The 18,980-nt window shown below is 30.0% G+C and overlaps 1 long non-coding RNA gene across 1 annotated transcript; it reads left to right on the top strand.

Moving 5' to 3' along the window:
- The first annotated feature begins 1,320 nt into the window (after positions 1 to 1,320).
- LOC111419118 (uncharacterized) lies at positions 1,321 to 16,970 on the top strand. Its single transcript, XR_002706902.2, has 3 exons — positions 1,321 to 1,495; positions 1,548 to 1,600; positions 16,488 to 16,970. It is a non-coding gene; the product is annotated as an uncharacterized lncRNA (long non-coding RNA).
- The last annotated feature ends 2,010 nt before the right edge of the window (positions 16,971 to 18,980 follow it).

Genomic DNA, 18,980 nt, shown 5'->3' with positions numbered 1-18,980 from the left:
TCGTTTTTCGCCTTCTTCTCCTACTCTACAAGGCAATGTCAGGTGGAAAGATACATTCGGACGACGAGCGCCACCGCGAAGCAGACCAGGTATTATTTATGGCAGCCATAAGTACAAATAATTATTCCTCATTACCGGGTAATGGTCCCACTTATAAGAAGTGACGCTGCGCCAGCTCCGACCGCCGCCTTATGGAAATTAGTGGATATTTAAATTGGAAATTTCTCCAACGGCAAGATGATACCAACACATAAGATATCACGAAAAGGGATACAGAAAAAAATGCCATTAATTTTAATAACTTGACGAAATTTTAAACGATGCTATTTCAAGTTCTAAGATTTCTCAAAGTTCCACAGGAAACTGCAGAAAGAGGTTTGCAATGTGGGGGTGGTTTTGCAGCCGCGAACTAATCGCCCAATCTTTCCACTGATGGTTGCTGACGACTTTTCGTCCATTTAAGAAAATCGCGCGCCATTAGGAAACTCAAAATCCACCACCCAAAATGACAATCTTCTTGTTCTCTCCCCCTTACAATCTTAATCTGTTCTTTAATTGGTGGTGTGATTTGGCGTTATTAAATATTTTCCTGTTTGAGTTTAGGGAAAGAGAAGATTAATTTATTTTGGTGGGTTGGGTTAAGTTTGCTTTTAGGGGTTGGTAATTAATAATTCGGAGATTAAGATGAATATATTTAAGATTTCCATAAATTACAATTTAATGCAAACTCAATTTATAATAAATTTTTTCGCAAACCTCCTCCTTCTACATGGTGTGTCGCAGTCACGTAGGTTTTTAATCTGTCAAAAATGAGTGATACGAGACACTGTCGGATAGAGGCGCGGTCCAATTTCTGTGTGTGTGTCGTAGATCCGTATCCGTCTGTTTAATGCCACGAATTACTTACATACTACTCGGTCTCAGGAAATTTTATAAATGGAAATTGGATTGGGCGACATCGCATAGTGGGCCACACGACGTACAAATGGCCGCCGGCCTTAGAAGGATACGTTTGTTTATGCCTAGAATACCGAGGGAATTCTGGGGGGAACACGTTTCTGTATGCAAAAGTTGCCCTTTCCGACGAACGTTCGCTACACGTTTCTCGTCTTCTTTCACGAAATATAAACGTGAAAGAACTGATGGGTGACATTTCTCATGTTCATGCTCTAAAAACTATATTAAGATTCATCTTTTCACTACTTGTCTTCCTATTGGAAAATGGAAAAGACTCGTTTTGGTTGTCATCTGTAATAAATGAAGAGATTTCCTTATAATTTCATCGTATTATAGTATTAAAATTTTAATAATCTATAATTAATTTAAGGATAATGGTTCAGATCAAGATGATTGTAGCCTATCTCTCTATTTAACTACATTTTCAATTGAGGAATAAGCAAGAAGTGGAGAAATTCCTAATTTTGTGCAGAAAATAACCCGTGAATTACGTTCCATTCCCAGTGAAGAGGTTCCAAAGCTGCTACAATAATCAGTTGTAATTAATTTTCTGCTTATTAGAATTAATATCAATGTTTTCCTGATTTCAGAGTACATAGACCGTGAAAGTAATGCCACGCAGAAACTGATAATATAATCTAAGGTAAGAAAGTAATTTATTAAGTATATCCATAAAAATGATGTTGAGTCTAATGCTTTGGAAGTAAAAATTTAATTGCTGGATCGACAACAATGGCAAAGATAATTCTCTCTTTGTTACTTTATTCTCTTTGTTAAAAATATCACTGCTTTGAGTCCTCCTTCAAAACATTGTTTGCGATGGCTTAAAAATAAAATCATTAAAGCTAAAATTTAGATTCCAATAGGAATTTTTGCCCAACACTGTCAGTTGATTCATCTCAATACATTGATGGGATGATGGTAACCCTCGACATACTGTTTAAGCCAGGCATCGGCAATGATCTCCCTCAACATCTGGTTTGGCATGATTCTTTTCCTTTCAATAATTTCATTTCAAAATTGTCAATTTTGACTTCAAAAATGTTCTGTAACTGGAAATCTAAACATGATGGAGAAATAATGTTAGGTAACAAATTGTGCTCAATAAATCATAAAAACGTAATCTATAAAGAATGTTGTTCCAATCATATCATTTTTTGGATTCATCTCAAAACTTCATAAATTTTGGATTTTGTAAAGAGAATTCTTTTATAATTGGAAATTAAAGCCGATGGAGAAATGACATTATTGATATAAATTATTCTTAAAGAATCATAAAATCATAATCCATCAAGAATTTTAATTCAACTATTATCATTTTTTAGTTCTAACCCAAAAATTGTCAAATATTCAAAATTGTCGATTTTGACTTCAAAAATGTTCTGTAACTGGAAATCTAAACATGATGGAGAAATAATGTTAGGTAACAAATTGTACTCAATGAATCATAAAAACGTAATCTATAAAGAATGTTGTTCCAATCATATCCATTTTTTGGATTCATCTCAAAACTTCATAAATTTTGGATTTTGTAAAGAGAATTCTTTTATAATTGGAAATTAAAGCCGATGGAGAAATGACATTATTGATATAAATTATTCTTAAAGAATCATAAAATTATAATCCATCAAGAATTTTATTTCAACTATTACCATTTTTTAGTTCTAACCCAAAAATTGTCAAATATTCAAAATTGTCGATTTTGACTTCAAAAATGTTCTGTAACTGGAAATCTAAACATGATGGAGAAATAATGTTAGGTAACAAATTGTACTCAATGAATCATAAAAATGTTATCTATAAAGAATGTTGTTCCAATCATAACCATTTTTTGCATTCATCTCAAAACATCTCAAAACTTTATAAATTTTAGATTTTGTAAAGAGAATTCTTTTATAATTGGAAATTAAAGCCGATGTAGAAATGACATTATTGATATAAATTATTCTTAAAGAATCATAAAATCATAATCCATCAAGAATTTTATTTCAATTATTACCATTTTTTAGTTCTAACCCAAAAATTCTCAAATATTCAAAATTGTCGATTTTGACTTCAAAAATGTTCTGTAATTGGAAATTTAAACATGATGGAGAAATAATGTTAGGTAACAAATTGTGCTCAATAAATCATAAAAACGTAATCTATAAAGAATATTGTTCCAATCATATCCATTTTTTGCATAAATCTCAAAACATCTCAAAACTTCATAAATTTTGGATTTTGTAAAGAGAATTCTTTTATAATTGGAAATTAAAGCCGATGGAGAAATGACATTATTGATATAAATTATTCTTAAAGAATCATAAAATCATAATCCATCAAGAATTTTATTTCAATTATTACCATTTTTTAGTTCTAACCCAAAAATTGTCAAATATTCAAAATTGTCGATTTTGACTTCAAAAATGTTCTGTAACTGGAAATCTAAACATGATGGAGAAATAATGTTAGGTAACAAATTGTGCTCAATAAATCATAAAAACGTAATCTATAAAGAATGTTGTTCCAATCATATCCATTTTTGCATTAATCTCAAAACATCTCAAAACTTCATAAATTTTGCATTTTGTAAAGAGAATTCTTTTATAATTGGAAATTAAAGCCGATATAGAAATAACATTATTGATATAAATTATTCTTAAAGAATCATAAAATCATAATCCATCAAGAATTTTAATTCAACTATTATCATTTTTTAGTTCTAATCCAAAAATTGTCAAATATTCAAAATTGTCGATTTTGACTTCAAAAATGTTCTGTAACAGGAAATTTAAACATGATGGAGAAATAATGTTAGGTAACAAATTGTGCTCAATAAATCATAAAAACGTAATCTATAAAGAATGTTGTTCCAATCATATCCATTTTTTGGATTCATCTCAAAACATCTCAAAACTTCATAAATTTTGGATTTTGTGAAGAGAATTCTTTTATAATTGGAAATTAAAGCCGATGGAGAAATAACATTATTGATATAAATTGTTCTTAAAGAATCATAAAATTATAATCCATCAAGAATTTTATTTCAATTATTACCATTTTTTAGTTCTAACCCAAAAATTGTCAAATATTAAAAATTGTCGATTTTGACTTCAAAAATGTTCTGTAACTGGAAATTTAAACATGATGGAGAAATAATGTTAGGTAACAAATTGTGCTCAATAAATCATAAAAACGTAATCTATAAAGAATGTTGTTCCAATCATATCCATTTTTTGCATTAATCTCAAAACATCTCAAAACTTCATAAATTTTGGATTTTGTAAAGAGAATTCTTTTATAATTGGAAATTAAAGCCGATATAGAAATAACATTATTGATATAAATTATTCTTAAAGAATCATAAAATCATAATCCATCAAGAATTTTATTTCAACTATTACCATTTTTTAGTTCTAATCCAAAAATTGTCAAATATTCAAAATTGTCGATTTTGACTTCAAAAATGTTCTGTAACTGGAAATCTAAACATGATGGAGAAATAATGTTAGGTAACAAATTGTACTCAATGAATCATAAAAATGTTATCTATAAAGAATGTTGTTCCAATCATAACCATTTTTTGCATTCATCTCAAAACATCTCAAAACGTCATAAATTTTGGATTTTGTAAAGAGAATTCTTTTATAATTGGAAATTAAAGCCGATGTAGAAATGACATTATTGATATAAATTATTCTTAAAGAATCATAAAATCATAATCCATCAAGAATTTTATTTCAATTATTACCATTTTTTAGTTCTAACCCAAAAATTGTCAAATATTCAAAATTGTCGATTTTGACTTCAAAAATGTTCTGTAACTGGAAATCTAAACATGATGGAGAAATAATGTTAGGTAACAAATTGTGCTCAATAAACCATAAAAACGTAATCTATAAAGAATGTTGTTCCAATCATAACGATTTTTTGCATTCATCTCAAAACATCTCAAAACTTCATAAATTTTGGATTTTGTAAAGAGAATTCTTTTATAATTGGAAATTAAAGCCGATGGAGAAATGACATTATTGATATAAATTATTCTTAAAGAATCATAAAATCATAATCCATCAAGAATTTTAATTCAACTATTATCATTTTTTAGTTCTAATCCAAAAATTGTCAAATATTCAAAATTGTCGATTTTGACTTCAAAAATGTTCTGTAACTGGAAATTTAAACATGATGGAGAAATAATGTTAGGTAACAAATTGTGCTCAATAAATCATAAAAACGTAATCTATAAAGAATGTTGTTCCAATCATATCCATTTTTTGGATTCATCTCAAAACATCTCAAAACTTCATAAATTTTGGATTTTGTAAAGAGAATTCTTTTATAATTGAAAATTAAAGCCGATGGAGAAATAACATTATTGATATAAATTGTTCTTAAGGAATCATAATCCATCAAGAATTTTATTTCAACTATTACCATTTTTTAGTTCTAACCCAAAAATTCTCAAATATTCAAAATTGTCGATTTTGACTTCAAAAATGTTCTGTAACTGGAAATCTAAACATGATGGAGAAATTATCTTAGGTTACTAATTGTACTCAAGTAATCAAGAAAACGTAATTTATAAAGAATGTTGTTCCAATCATATCCATTTTTTGGATTCATCTCAAAACATCTCAGAACATCATGAATTTTGGATTTTATAAAGAGAAATCTTTTATAATTTGAAATCCAAAGCCGATGCAGAAATAACATTGTTGATATAAATTGTTCTTAAAGAATCATAAAACCATAATGCATCAAGATTTTTATTTCAACTATTACCATTTTTTAGTTCTAACCCAAAAATTCTCAAATATTCAAAATTATCGATTTTAACTACAAAAATGTTCTATAGCGGGAAATCTAAACATGATAGAGAAATAATGTTAGGTTACAAATTGTACTCATTGAATCATAAAAACGTAATCTATAAAGAATGTTGTTCCAATCATAACGATTTTTGCATTCATCTCAAAACATCCCAAAACATCATGAATTTTGGATTTTGTAAAGAGAAATCTTTTATAATTTGAAATCCAAAGCCGATGCAGAAATAACATGGTTGATATAAATTGTTCTTAAAGAATCATAAAACCATAATGCATCAACAATTTTATTTCAACTATTACCATTTTTTAGTTCTAACCCAAAAATTGTCAAATATTCAAAATTGTCGATTTTGACTTCAAAAATGTTCTGTAACTGGAAATTTAAACATGATGGAGAAATAATGTTAGGTAACAAATTGTGCTCAATAAATCATAAAAACGTAATCTATAAAGAATGTTGTTCCAATCATATCCATTTTTTGCATTAATCTCAAAACATCTCTAAACTTCATAAATTTTGGATTTTGTAAAGAGAATTCTTTTATAATTGGAAATTAAAGCCGATGGAGAAATGACATTATTAATATAAATTGTTCTTAAAGAATCATAAAATCATAATCCATCAAGAATTTTATTTCAACTATTACCATTTTTAGTTCTAACCCAAAAATTCTCAAATATTTAAAATTATCGATTTTAACTACAAAAATGTTTTATAGCTGGAAATCTAAATATGATGGAGAAGCAATGTTAGGTTACAAATTGTACTCAAAGAATCATAAAAACATAATCTGTAAAGTATGTTGTTCCAATCATAACCATTTTTTGCATTCATCTCAAAACATCTCAAAACTTCATAAATTTTGGATTTTGTAAAGAGAATTCTTTTATAATTGAAAATTAAAGCCGATGGAGAAATAACATTATTGATATAAATTGTTCTTAAGGAATCATAAAATCATAATCCATCAAGAATTTTATTTCAACTATTACCATTTTTTAGTTCTAACCCAAAAATTCTCAAATATTCAAAATTGTCGATTTTGACTTCAAAAATGTTCTGTAACTGGAAATCTAAACATGATGGAGAAATAATGTTAGGTAACAAATTGTGCTCAATAAATCATAAAAACGTAATCTATAAAAAATGTTGTTGCAATCATATCCATTTTTTGGATTCATCTCAAAACTTCATAAATTTTGGATTTTGTAAAGAGAATTTTTTTATAATTGGAAATTAAAGCCGATATAGAAATAACATTATTGATATAAATTATTCTTAAAGAATCATAAAATTATAATCCATCAAGAATTTTATTTCAACTATTACCATTTTTTAGTTCTAACCCAAAAATTGTCAAATATTCAAAATTGTCGATTTTGACTTCAAAAATGTTCTGTAACTGGAAATCTAAACATGATGGAGAAATAATGTTAGGTAACAAATTGTGCTCAATAAACCATAAAAACGTAATCTATAAAGAATGTTGTTCCAATCATAACGGTTTTTTGCATTCATCTCAAAACATCTCAAAACTTCATAAATTTTGGATTTTGTAAAGAGAATTCTTTTATAATTGGAAATTAAAGCCGATGGAGAAATGACATTATTTATATAAATTATTCTTAAAGAATCATAAAATCATAATCCATCAAGAATTTTATTTCAACTATTACCATTTTTTAGTTCTAACCCAAAAATTGTCAAATATTCAAAATTGTCGATTTTGACTTCAAAAATGTTCTGTAACTGGAAATTTAAACATGATGGAGAAATAACGTTAGGTAACAAATTGTACTCAATGAATCATAAAAATGTTATCTATAAAGAATGTTGTTTCAATCATATCCATTTTTTAGATTCATCTCAAAACATCTCAAAACGTCATAAATTTTGGATTTTGTAAAGAGAATTCTTTTATAATTGGAAATTAAAGCCGATGGAGAAATAACATTATTGATATAAATTGTTCTTAAAGAATCATAAAATCATAATCCATCAAGAATTTTATTTCAACTATTACCATTTTTAGTTCTAACCTAAATATTCTCAAATATTCAAAATTGTCGATTTTGACTTCAAAAATGTTCTGTAACTGGAAATTTAAACATGATGGAGAAATAATGTTAGGTAACAAATTGTGCTCAATAAATCATAAAAATGTAATCTATAAAGAATGTTGTTCCAATCATATCCATTTTTTGGATTCATCTCAAAACATCTCAAAACTTCATAAATTTTGGATTTTGTAAAGAGAATTCTTTTATAATTGAAAATTAAAGCCGATGGAGAAATAACATTATTGATATAAATTGTTCTTAAAGAATTATAAAATCATAATCCATCAAGAATTTTATTTCAACTATTACCATTTTTTAGTTCTAACCCAAAAATTGTCAAATATTCAAAATTGTCGATTTTGACTTCAAAAATGTTCTGTAACTGGAAATCTAAACATGATGGAGAAATAATGTTAGGTAACAAATTGTACTCAATGAATCATAAAAACGTAATCTATAAAGAATGTTGTTCTAATCATAACGATTTTTTGCATTCATCTCAAAACATTCCAAATCTTCATGAATTTTGGATTTTATGAAGAAAATTCTTTCATAATTTGAAATCCAAAGCCGACGCAGAAATAACATTGTTGATATAAATTGTTCTTAAAGAATCATAAAACGATAATGCATCAACAATTTTATTTCAACTTTTACCATTTTTTAGTTCTAATCCAAAAATTGTCAAATATTCAAAATTGTCGATTTTGACTTCAAAAATGTTCTATAACTGGAAATCTAAACATGATGGAGAAATAATCTTAGGTTACTAATTGTACTCAAGTGATCAAGAAAACGTAATTTGTAAAGAATGTTGTTCTAATCATAACCATTTTTTTGCATCATCTCAAAACATCCTAAAACTTGAGAAAGAGAATTCGTTTAAAATTTGAAATCTAAAGCCGATGCAGAAATAACATTGTTGATGTAGACTGTTCTTAAAGATTCTCAAAAATTCAAAATTATCGATTTTAATTACAAAAATGTTCTATATCTGGAAATCTAAACATGATGGAGAAATACTTGCTACTTGAAATACTACTATTACTCCTAACTTTACTTTTTCATCATTTGAGATACATTGTTGGTTGATTTAATGCATTTCATGGATTTGTATAAAAATCCAGAATAAATTCCATAAATTCAATTTTCAGTTATCTGCTTTATCATACTTGGTGTTCAAAATAAGCCAATAATTATAGGATTATTGAAGGTTGTGACACCCACCACGAATCGTTTATCACTTCCACTCATGATCTTAAGACTTAAATATTAGAATAATTATTTTTTGTATACTTGTATATTGCAGGTAATCATACTTAAAATTGTAAAAGTCAGCTGCTGGGGAATTTGGATTTGAGAATACTTTGTTGGTGAATGAAAATTTCGATTAATTTAAGCTCTTAATATTGGAATCCAATTAACAAGAATATTGTAGAATTCCGGTTGTAGAAGACCGACTCCGGAGTCGAGTCCGGTCAGTGGTTGGTTGGCGTAAATGATGCCCGCGCCCCGCCTACCGCTCATTACAGGTAGGGAGCTACCATCAATTTAAAAACCAATCAGAATTCGCGCTCGTCAGCCGCACGTACTCGCCACCACCGCCGCAGTTGCTCCACCACCGACCCGGTGCTAATGACCAAGTAATCCGGGCCAGCCGCAGGAAAAACAAAAGGAACCACCCCATCTAATACCACCAGGGAAAAGAAAAAGCGAACCAAAAGAACGTTTTTCAAGAGGAAACAAGTGAAGTGAAGACTTGAATTTTTTTTGCCACCACGCCAAAAGGGATGATGTGAGGTCATTACGCGAATGTCCGGGGATTTTCGGACCTAGACGAGCAAAAGAAAAAGCGAACTTTTCCAGAAATTACCACAAAAAAATATATAACTTGATCTACATTCTCTTTTTTTCATTCGTTTTTTTAATAATTTAAAACGTCCATTGTCGTTATCGGACTTTATTGCACATTTATTCGACGAACACAAACAACTCCCCCCAATAAAGTTCTTCCCCATTAGTAATGGGGCTAATGCGCGGCTATTTATATAAACCAAAAATATTAGAAACTCATTAGGGCCCCGACTCGGGACATCCACATTTAATGTTCCAACGTTAATGTTGAAATCGCGTGACGATTCCCATACACGCTTGAAGTCTTTTTCCCAAAAAAGGAACTCGAAACAGAAAATATCCCAGATTGAACCACGAGTTAAAAACAAAATTCGTGTTGGTCTTATTAACTTATAAGGGGGATTCAAATCATTTTCTTTTGTAGTATGTAAATTTATATTTAAGTGACATGAAAATTTCGAGAATAAACACTAGACTTAGAACTAGAATGTTTCGGATTTAGCCATTTAGTATGTGTGTGTTGAAATAGTTATTTATATTACAAGTGGGCTAGAAACATAATTACTGTACGAGTACTGTAATTATGCTCTAGCCCACGTGTGATATACAGCATTTTATCTACGACTGCTAAAAATTACTAAAAAATCAATTTCTTTAAAAAAGTCTATTTGACATTTATAAAAATATTTTGAAATGATTGTCAATTTTGAATTGTCAGTTTCAACATGTTTACTCATCTGGAATAAGTGTTTTAAAATGTAAAAACATAACAATTAATATTTATAATAAATAGTATTGTTTCTCTGTAAGTGGATAGCACTTTTTCTTTTGTATTGTTGCTCGTTTCAATAAATTATGTCTGTTCTGATTAGGCTAAAAATGCGTTACGTAATGAAACCAGTGCGGTAATGAACTTCATTACGTAACTCAAATCACCTCAAATGAGTGCGGTAATGATGACTTATCCAAGCAGTCGTAGATAATAGTTATTTATATTACAAGTGGGCTAGAAACATAATTACAGTATGAGTGTGGAGAATTGCACGACGAGGTCGTACACCGAGTCGTGTAATCACACGAGTACTGTAATTATGCTCTAGCACACGTGTGATATACAGCATTTTATCTACGACTGCTAAAAATTACTAAAAAATCAATTTCTTTAAAAAAGTCTATTTGACATTTATAAAAATATTTTGAAATGATTGTTGATAATTTTGAAATGTCAGTTTGAACAACTACTCATCTGGAATAAATGTTTCGAAATGTAAAAACATAACAATTAATGTTTATAATAAATAGTATTGTTTCTCTGTAAGTGGATAGCACTTTTTCTTTTGTATTGTTGCTCGTTTCAATAAATTATGTCTGTTCTGGTTAGGCTAAAAATGCGATACGTAATGAAACCAGTGCGATAATGAACTTCATTACGTAACTCAAATCACCTCAAATGAGTACGGTAATGATGACTTATCCAAGCAGTCGTAGATAATAGTTATTTATATTACAAGTGGGCTAGAAACATAATTACAGTATGAGTGTGGAGAATTGCACGACGAGGTCGTAGACCGAGTCGTGTAATCACACGAGTAATGTAATTATGCTCTAGCCCACGTGTGATATACAGCATTTTATCTACGATTGCTAAAAATTACTAAAAAATCAATTTCTTTAAAAAAGTCTATTTGACATTTATAAAAATATTTTGAAATGATTGTTATCAATTTTGAATTGTCAGTTTCAACATGTTTACTCATCTGGAATAAGTGTTTTAAAATGTAAAAACATAACAATTAATGTTTATAATAAATAGTATTGTTTCTCTGTAAGTGGATAGCACTTTTTCTTTTGTATTGTTGCTCGTTTCAATAAATTCTGATCTGATTAGGCTAAAAATGCGTTACGTAATGAAACCAGTGCGGTAATGAACTTCATTACGTAACTCAAATGAGTGCGGTAATGATGACTTATCCAAGCAGTCGTAGATAAAATATTTTTAAAATGTATTTTGAGTGTAAAATGGTGGTGAAATCAGTTCCATGAAATAAATCGTTGAAACCGTCTTGGTCTTCTGTGGAAAAGAAGGAAAATAAGAGAAGTTCGCACCGCGGACGTGGATACATTACGAGTCCAGGGGCCCTCCTTCATAGTAAATTCAATTTGTATCCGGCTACCGCTGCGGGTTTTTGCCGGACCGGGTCGCATTAGCGGAATAACATGTTATCTTTTATTCCATTGTCAGACTATCAAAAGTTCCGGCTTGATTTATAAACGCGCGATATTTCATGGACATCATCCGGGGTCGTCATCAATTATTCCTTTTTCTCGCTGTACTTCCTTGTTTTCTCAACGTGGTGAATTTTTTTGTGGTAAATGAAATTTTAAAAGCAATTTGAAATTTTCCCCAATCAAACTTCCCCACACATATCCCGCAGTGGTGTGGAAGTCGGATCCCTAAGGAATAAATTAATGGGATTCGATTCGAAGTTTGCTTAGAGGGCCCCCTAGGCAACTGTCTCCTAATCTGCGATCTCCTGCTAATCACCACCTTAGCCCAAGGTACTACCCCCTCAAACACACACGGATTCTAATGGATTTATAATCCCAGCCGTCCTCCATGTTTGGAGAGAGGGTGGAAATACGGGATAGTAACTAAACCTCCGGACTGGGCGACATTTGTCATTTCGAGGCTCATTACCAAAAGGAAATTCCATTGGGGATGTAAAATTATTGATCATCTTTACCTAATCCCACGACATTTTTATAAAAATCAAAAAAGGCGAAGTTTTCTTTTGAAGTCCGAGGGAGGTAATTTGTAAGGCTCAATCAAAAAACCCCGCGACCGATTCGTCAAAGTCACCCGTGAGATAAGCAACATAATAAAGATCTCAGTGTGCCATCAGGCTCACAGCTTGCCAATCAGTCCATGCCAACTGGATCCGTTCGTTATTTATTTTTCTTTCTCCACTAAAAACTCCTAGACCAAAAAGATCTCCAACACTAAAAACCTGTCTAGTTGTTCCTTCAATAGGTTTAACTAATGGATGTCGACGAAAAAAAAAGATGGAAAAAGAAAGGGGGATGAAGCCGTTTCGCCCCCTTGACTGACGATCGCTCCGTTCAAAATGCACCCTGTTGATGCTTAAATTTGAAATGGCGACGTCGAAAAATTACCAGATTCGCTTCTCCATTAACTTTCAACAGACACAAAACCGACAATAAGAAGAAGAAGGTTATTAAAATTATACGATCATTCATTTTTTTTTGTTATTATTCATCTACGTTACTTTTTACGTTACCTTTAAGTTCGTTAGGTATGATGGGAATCGGTTTCTTGTGAAGAGTTTTTGTCGCGACCCAAACGCTAATAACGATAATCAACGAAATAAAATAGGTTTTGATTTCTTTTTTAATTTTTGTTGATGATTCTTTAATGATGGATATTCATTTTAATGAAAAGGATAAAAATTTTTTGTGTAATTGTGGTTGTAGTCTTTTTATTAAATTTAAAAAAGGTTGCAACGACGACGACGACGACGCCAGAAAGCAGCTGGTTTTTGCCACTTCGTTTGGTCGCCGCATCGGGGTTAATAAAGTTATCAATTTCAAAATCGATTCCGCGCTCGAGGCAGGCAATTAATAAAATCGAACCATTAATAAGACCATCCGTAGCCTGCTCGACCAGTAGTCGACTGGTTATTGACTCTACTCCACTAACACTATATAATATGCGTCCTACAAGCTTATGATGAATATGCAGAGCTTAGTGCGGAAACAATCTGTTACCATGATGCTTCTTTCACGTAATCTGTATGGAGATTACTTTTTGTTTTCGTCATTTTTTTATTTTTGCTTTAATCGCAAAGAAAATTCATTTTTATTTCATCTTGATACTTTTTATGAGTTAATTAAGACAAATTGAAGATTCAAAAATTAATAACGTAGTTTGTATAATTAATGGTTTCATTTTGAAACTAATTTTCAGCTTAATCCTTGATAAAAATTAAGTTGTGATATCATAAAATTTCTGGAACAAAATCCATGATGTAATTGGGCTCTGAGTTAATGTTAGAGAGTGAGATTATTTATGAATATTAAGGAACGAGTTTTATACCAAATTAAAGCTGAAACATTTCTCTTTAAAATAGTGTATAATAAAGGGTATGTTAGATCAAAGAAATTTTAAGAAAAATCGAAAAGGAAACCTTGATTTTTCTAACGAACCTAAAAATGTTGAAATAATTAAAATTTTAAAAATTCTTAGTGAGATTATTTATCAATATTAAGAAACGAGATTTATGCCAAATTCAAGCTGAAACATTTCTCTTTAAAATAGTGTATAATAAAGGGTATGTTAGATGAGAGAAATTTTAAGAAAAAGGTTCGAAAAGAAAACTTTGATTTTTCTAACGAATTTAAAAATTTTTAAATAATTAAAATTTTAATAACTCCTGGTGAGATTATTTATTAATATTATGAAACGAGATTTATACCAAATTAAAGCTGAAACATTTCTCTTTAAACCGGTGTATAATAAAGGGTATGTTAGATCAGAGAAATTTTAAGAAAAAAAATCGGAACGAAAACCTTGATTTTGGTAACGAAACTAAAAATGATAAATTAATTAAAACTTTAATAACTCCTGGTGAGTTTATTTATTAATATTAAGAAACGAATTTTATACCAAATTCAAGCTGAAACATTTCTCTTTAAAACAGTCTATAATAAAAGGTATGTTAGATCAAAGAAATTTTAAGAAAAAGGTTCGAAAAGAAAACCTTGATTTTTCTAACGAATCTAAAAATGTTAAAATAATTAAAATTTTAATAATTCCTGGTGAGATTATTTATGAATATTAAGAAACGAGTTTTATACCAAATTAAAGCTGAAACATTTCTCTTTAAAACAGTGTATAATAAAGGGTATGTTAGATGAGAAAAATTTTAAGAAAAAAGTTGGGAAAGAAAACCTTGATTTTTCTAACGAACCTAAAAATGTTAAAATAATTAAAATTTTAATACTTCCTGGTGAGATTATTTATGAATATTAAGAAACGAGATTTATACCAAATTAAAGCTGAAACATTTCTCTTTAAAATAGTGTATAAGAAAGGGTATGTTAGATCTAAGAAATTTTAAGAAAAAGGTTCGAAAAGAAAACCTTGATTTTTCTAACGAATCTAAAAATGTCAAAATAATCAAAACTTTAATAATTCCTAGTGAGATTATTTATGAATATTAAGAAACGAATTTTATACCAAATTAAAGCTGAAACATTTCTGTTTAAAACAGTGTATAATAAAGGATATGTTAGATGAGAGAAATTTTAAGAAAAAGGTTCGAAACGAAAACCATGATTTTTCTAACGAACCTAAAAATGTTAAAATAATTAAATTTTTAAAAATTCCTGGCGAGATTATTTATTAATACTAAGAAACGAATTTTGTACCAAATTAAAGCTGAAACATTTCTCTTTAAAACAGTGTATAATAAAGGGTATGTTAGATCAAAGAAATTTTAAGAAAAAGGTTCGAAAAGAAAACTTTGATTTTTCTAACGAACCTAAAAATGTTGAAATAATTAAAATTTTAAAAATTCTTAATGAGATTATTTATTAATATTATGAAACGAGATTTATGCCAAAATCAAGTTGAAACATTTCTCTTTAAAATAGTGTATAATAAAGGGTATGTTAGATCAGAGAAATTTTAAGAAAAAAAATCGGATAGAAAACTTTGGTTTTTGTAACGAACCTAAAAATGTTAAAATAATTGAAACTTTAATAATTCGTGGTGAGATTATTTATTAATATTAAGAAACGAGATTTATACCAAATTAAAGCTGAAACATTTCTCTTTAAAACGGTGTATAATAAAGAACATGTTAGATCAGAGAAATTTTAAGAAAAAAGTTCGAAAAGAAAACCTTGATTTTGCTAACGAACCTAAAAATGTTAAAATAATCAAAACTTTAATAATTCCTGGTGAGATTATTTATTAATATTAAGAAACGAGTTTTATACCAAATTAAAGCTGGAACATTTCTCTTTAAAACGGTGTATACTAAAGGGTATGTTAGATGAGAAAAATTTTAAGAAAAAAGTTCGAAAAGAAAAGCTTGATTTTTCTAACGAATCTAAAAATGTTAAAATAATCAAAACTTTAATAACTCCTGGTAAGATTATTTATTAATATTAAGAAACGCATTTTATACCAAATTAAAGCTGAAACATTTCTCTTTAAAACAGTGTATAATAAAGGATATGTTAGATGAGAGAAATTTTAAGAAAAAAGTTCGAAAAGAAAAGCTTAATTTTTCTAAGGAACCTAAAAATGTTAAAATAATTAAAACTTTAACAATTCCTAGTGAGATTATTTATGAATATTAAAAAACGAATTTTATACCAAATTAAAGCTGAAACATTTCTCTTTAAAACAGTGTTTATATTAGTTTGCTGAAATTTATGTTTCAGATTTCAAATAACTAGACCGAAATCCATATGCAGTTGACAAACTATTCTAAATACCCAAGTACCCCTTGTCTGCAATTCCACGAATATAAAACCTATTATAATTCCTTATTATAATTCCTAAATATAAACTTGTATTATTTTTTTTTAATTTAACCAATTTATTGTTTTTATTTATCAAAAGAAGCGATTACAATCTTTTTTTTTCATCTCGATAATCATTAGACTTAATTAAAATTAATTAATCCTTTTTTCTTGCGTTTCAGAATAAAGCTTAATTACTCTTGACTACTAGTAAATATATATTTTTAATTTACACTTTTTACTTTTTAGAGAAACGAATGAGACCAAGTGTAGGATTCTCTACTAAACAAAGGAACGACAAAACGAACCAGTAAACCTGGTACCGACCATTTAATTAATCGGCCATGGAATCATGATAAATTGGTCGCAAAGTCGAGGGACCTCTTCGCGAGACGGTTCGGACCCCGTTTGGTCGCTCACTATCTCAATGGAATCCAATAATTGCTCGGGGCAACTTTTAAAAATCCCGCCACTTTCGCAGCAGCCGGCTCCGATCATTAAAATTCTGAACGTCGTCGGGAAAGGACTAAGAGGAAAATATGCCATAATCGGCTATTAGCAGTAGTTACTGGTAATTGGTCGCATTAGTCATAAGCCTCTGTGTGTGCACCCTCAGACCGCGCGAGTATTAAATTTATTTTCCAAAAGAAGATTCACCACCCAACTTTAAAAACATAATTTAACTTAATTTTCGTCGATTTCACAGCTATTTGTAATACTATTTATTATCGAGATGGGGTAATAAAGATAAATTAACACAAGATCTTATCGACCGATTTTTTCAACCCTTAAACCATCATTCTTACTCATCTCTCATAGATGTCGCTTCATTTTTTCTCTTTTAACCACCCTTATTTTTGTAATTTCAAACAACATTTATTACTTTTTAATTTTTCTTTTTAAATATAATTATCGTAACGCGAATGTTATGCAGTTGTTGTACATCATTTTAAAGGTACAAGTTTAAATTATGGGTTGATTTTTTTTGATTAAATCTTAAGGGTGATTTTCGCTTAGATTCGACTGTTACAAATCGACATGTCGATACCGTTTCGAACAACCACCTATCATGTTACTTCGGGATTCCGTTACTAGATGGTAGCCTCGAGCTTTCCTACTTCTCCTCGATCCGCAACTAAGTACGAGGGTTTACCGAAGGGTGTCGCTACTGGCGATAATTGTATATCGCATGTATTAATTATTAATTATTACATTTCATTTTTTACTATAATATGATATAATGATTTTTTTAAACATATTATTTACAACGATTTTTATGGTTCATTCAAATTGTTTAGAAAATTCTTCATTTATGTATTAACCATCGGATTGATGTATAATTCCACGAGGACTCTTAAGGGGTTGTTTTTGTGTACGCCAGAAACGGAAACCAAGAGGCGGCGGCGGAAAGAAAATTCAATTGATCTACTCCGGGCGATCCATCTTCGTCAGTAGTCGCGACCGGAACAGTTCCGCCGGAAAGTGGCGGCGAGATGCTCACCCTCTATTGAGACCTTATGAATTTATTATATCTAAAAGCGGGTTCGGAATTGTAAATAATATTTTTATCCCAAAACTTTCAAAACCAACAATAATAATCGTTTCGAAATCATTAATCCATCAAAATCACAAAAAAATGTTATAAACGAGTTTATGTGCACAGTTGATTTTTTTCTGGACCAAAATGTGTAAAATCAAATTATTCATAACTAGCTTTATAACTAGTAATAGGAATAGCATTCGCCTATAGAACAGTGTTGATGGCAGCAATAGAGATTGTAACTGGAATTGATCTATTAGTAGAACAGAGACTGCATACACATAGAGGAGGAAGACAATGCAGAACAAAATTTCGAATCAAATTGATGTTGAAAAATGAGTATCGAGATACACCTCGTCCCAATTTCTTTCTGGCACAGATTTTAGTATGTACGAGATATTTGGGACTTGCACGGCTTGGTTAAAACCGGATAACATGGTAGGTTGGCAAGAAAATGATGAACGAGATAATAATACAGGAAGAATATGTAAGGCAGGGAATAAAAGAAGTGTGGAGGCAGCTATTCGGTGTGGAGGAGCGATGTGTTCTAATCGCTCATCCCAAGAATCCATTGGGATGTGCCATCCCAAGAAAGAAGTAAATCCGACAGCATCCAGCCGCATGATAGCAAAGGTTCAATCTTCAAGCAAAGTTCTAAATGCTGAAAATGCTGAAACCACGATAGAACAGCAGCAACGAAGGTCGTTGAAGATCTAGTTTGATGCCCCCAATATGACTTGCTTGCATGAAACCAGAAATGCTATCATGGGGCTACTAATAGAAATATTGAACATTAAGGAGCGAGATGAGAGAGAGTTATAAACATCCTCTAATAGAGATAAATCAAAGAATAACAGCTTTTTTCATAAGTAGCCTGCAGTAATGCAATAGCAACCTCAGGATTCTTAAATTCTAGAAAAGAAAGAAATGGGGAAGAGTTTTTAGCTTTTGATTCACGGCGCTATATCATACTAATTTCTCATCTCCAGCGCAAAAACAGGTTGGGTTGGGTTGAGTTGTGTGGTGTAGGTTGGGTTGAGTTACTGTGGATTGAGTTGGGTTGGGTTGGGTTGGGTTGAGCAGCCATTTGTATCACCTCTGCGTACAGAACGGAAACTACGGAAGCCGTTAAGTATATCCTAGATTGACTCAGTTGCAGATCACACGAACCTAACTCATAGACCTCACAACTATCCAATTCT

This window comes from Onthophagus taurus, chromosome 10, assembly GCF_036711975.1.
Source record: "Onthophagus taurus isolate NC chromosome 10, IU_Otau_3.0, whole genome shotgun sequence".
Lineage (NCBI taxonomy): Eukaryota > Metazoa > Arthropoda > Insecta > Coleoptera > Scarabaeidae > Onthophagus > Onthophagus taurus.
The sequence above is the reverse complement of the archived record's forward strand: the minus strand, read 5'-3'. Positions and strand labels throughout refer to the sequence as shown.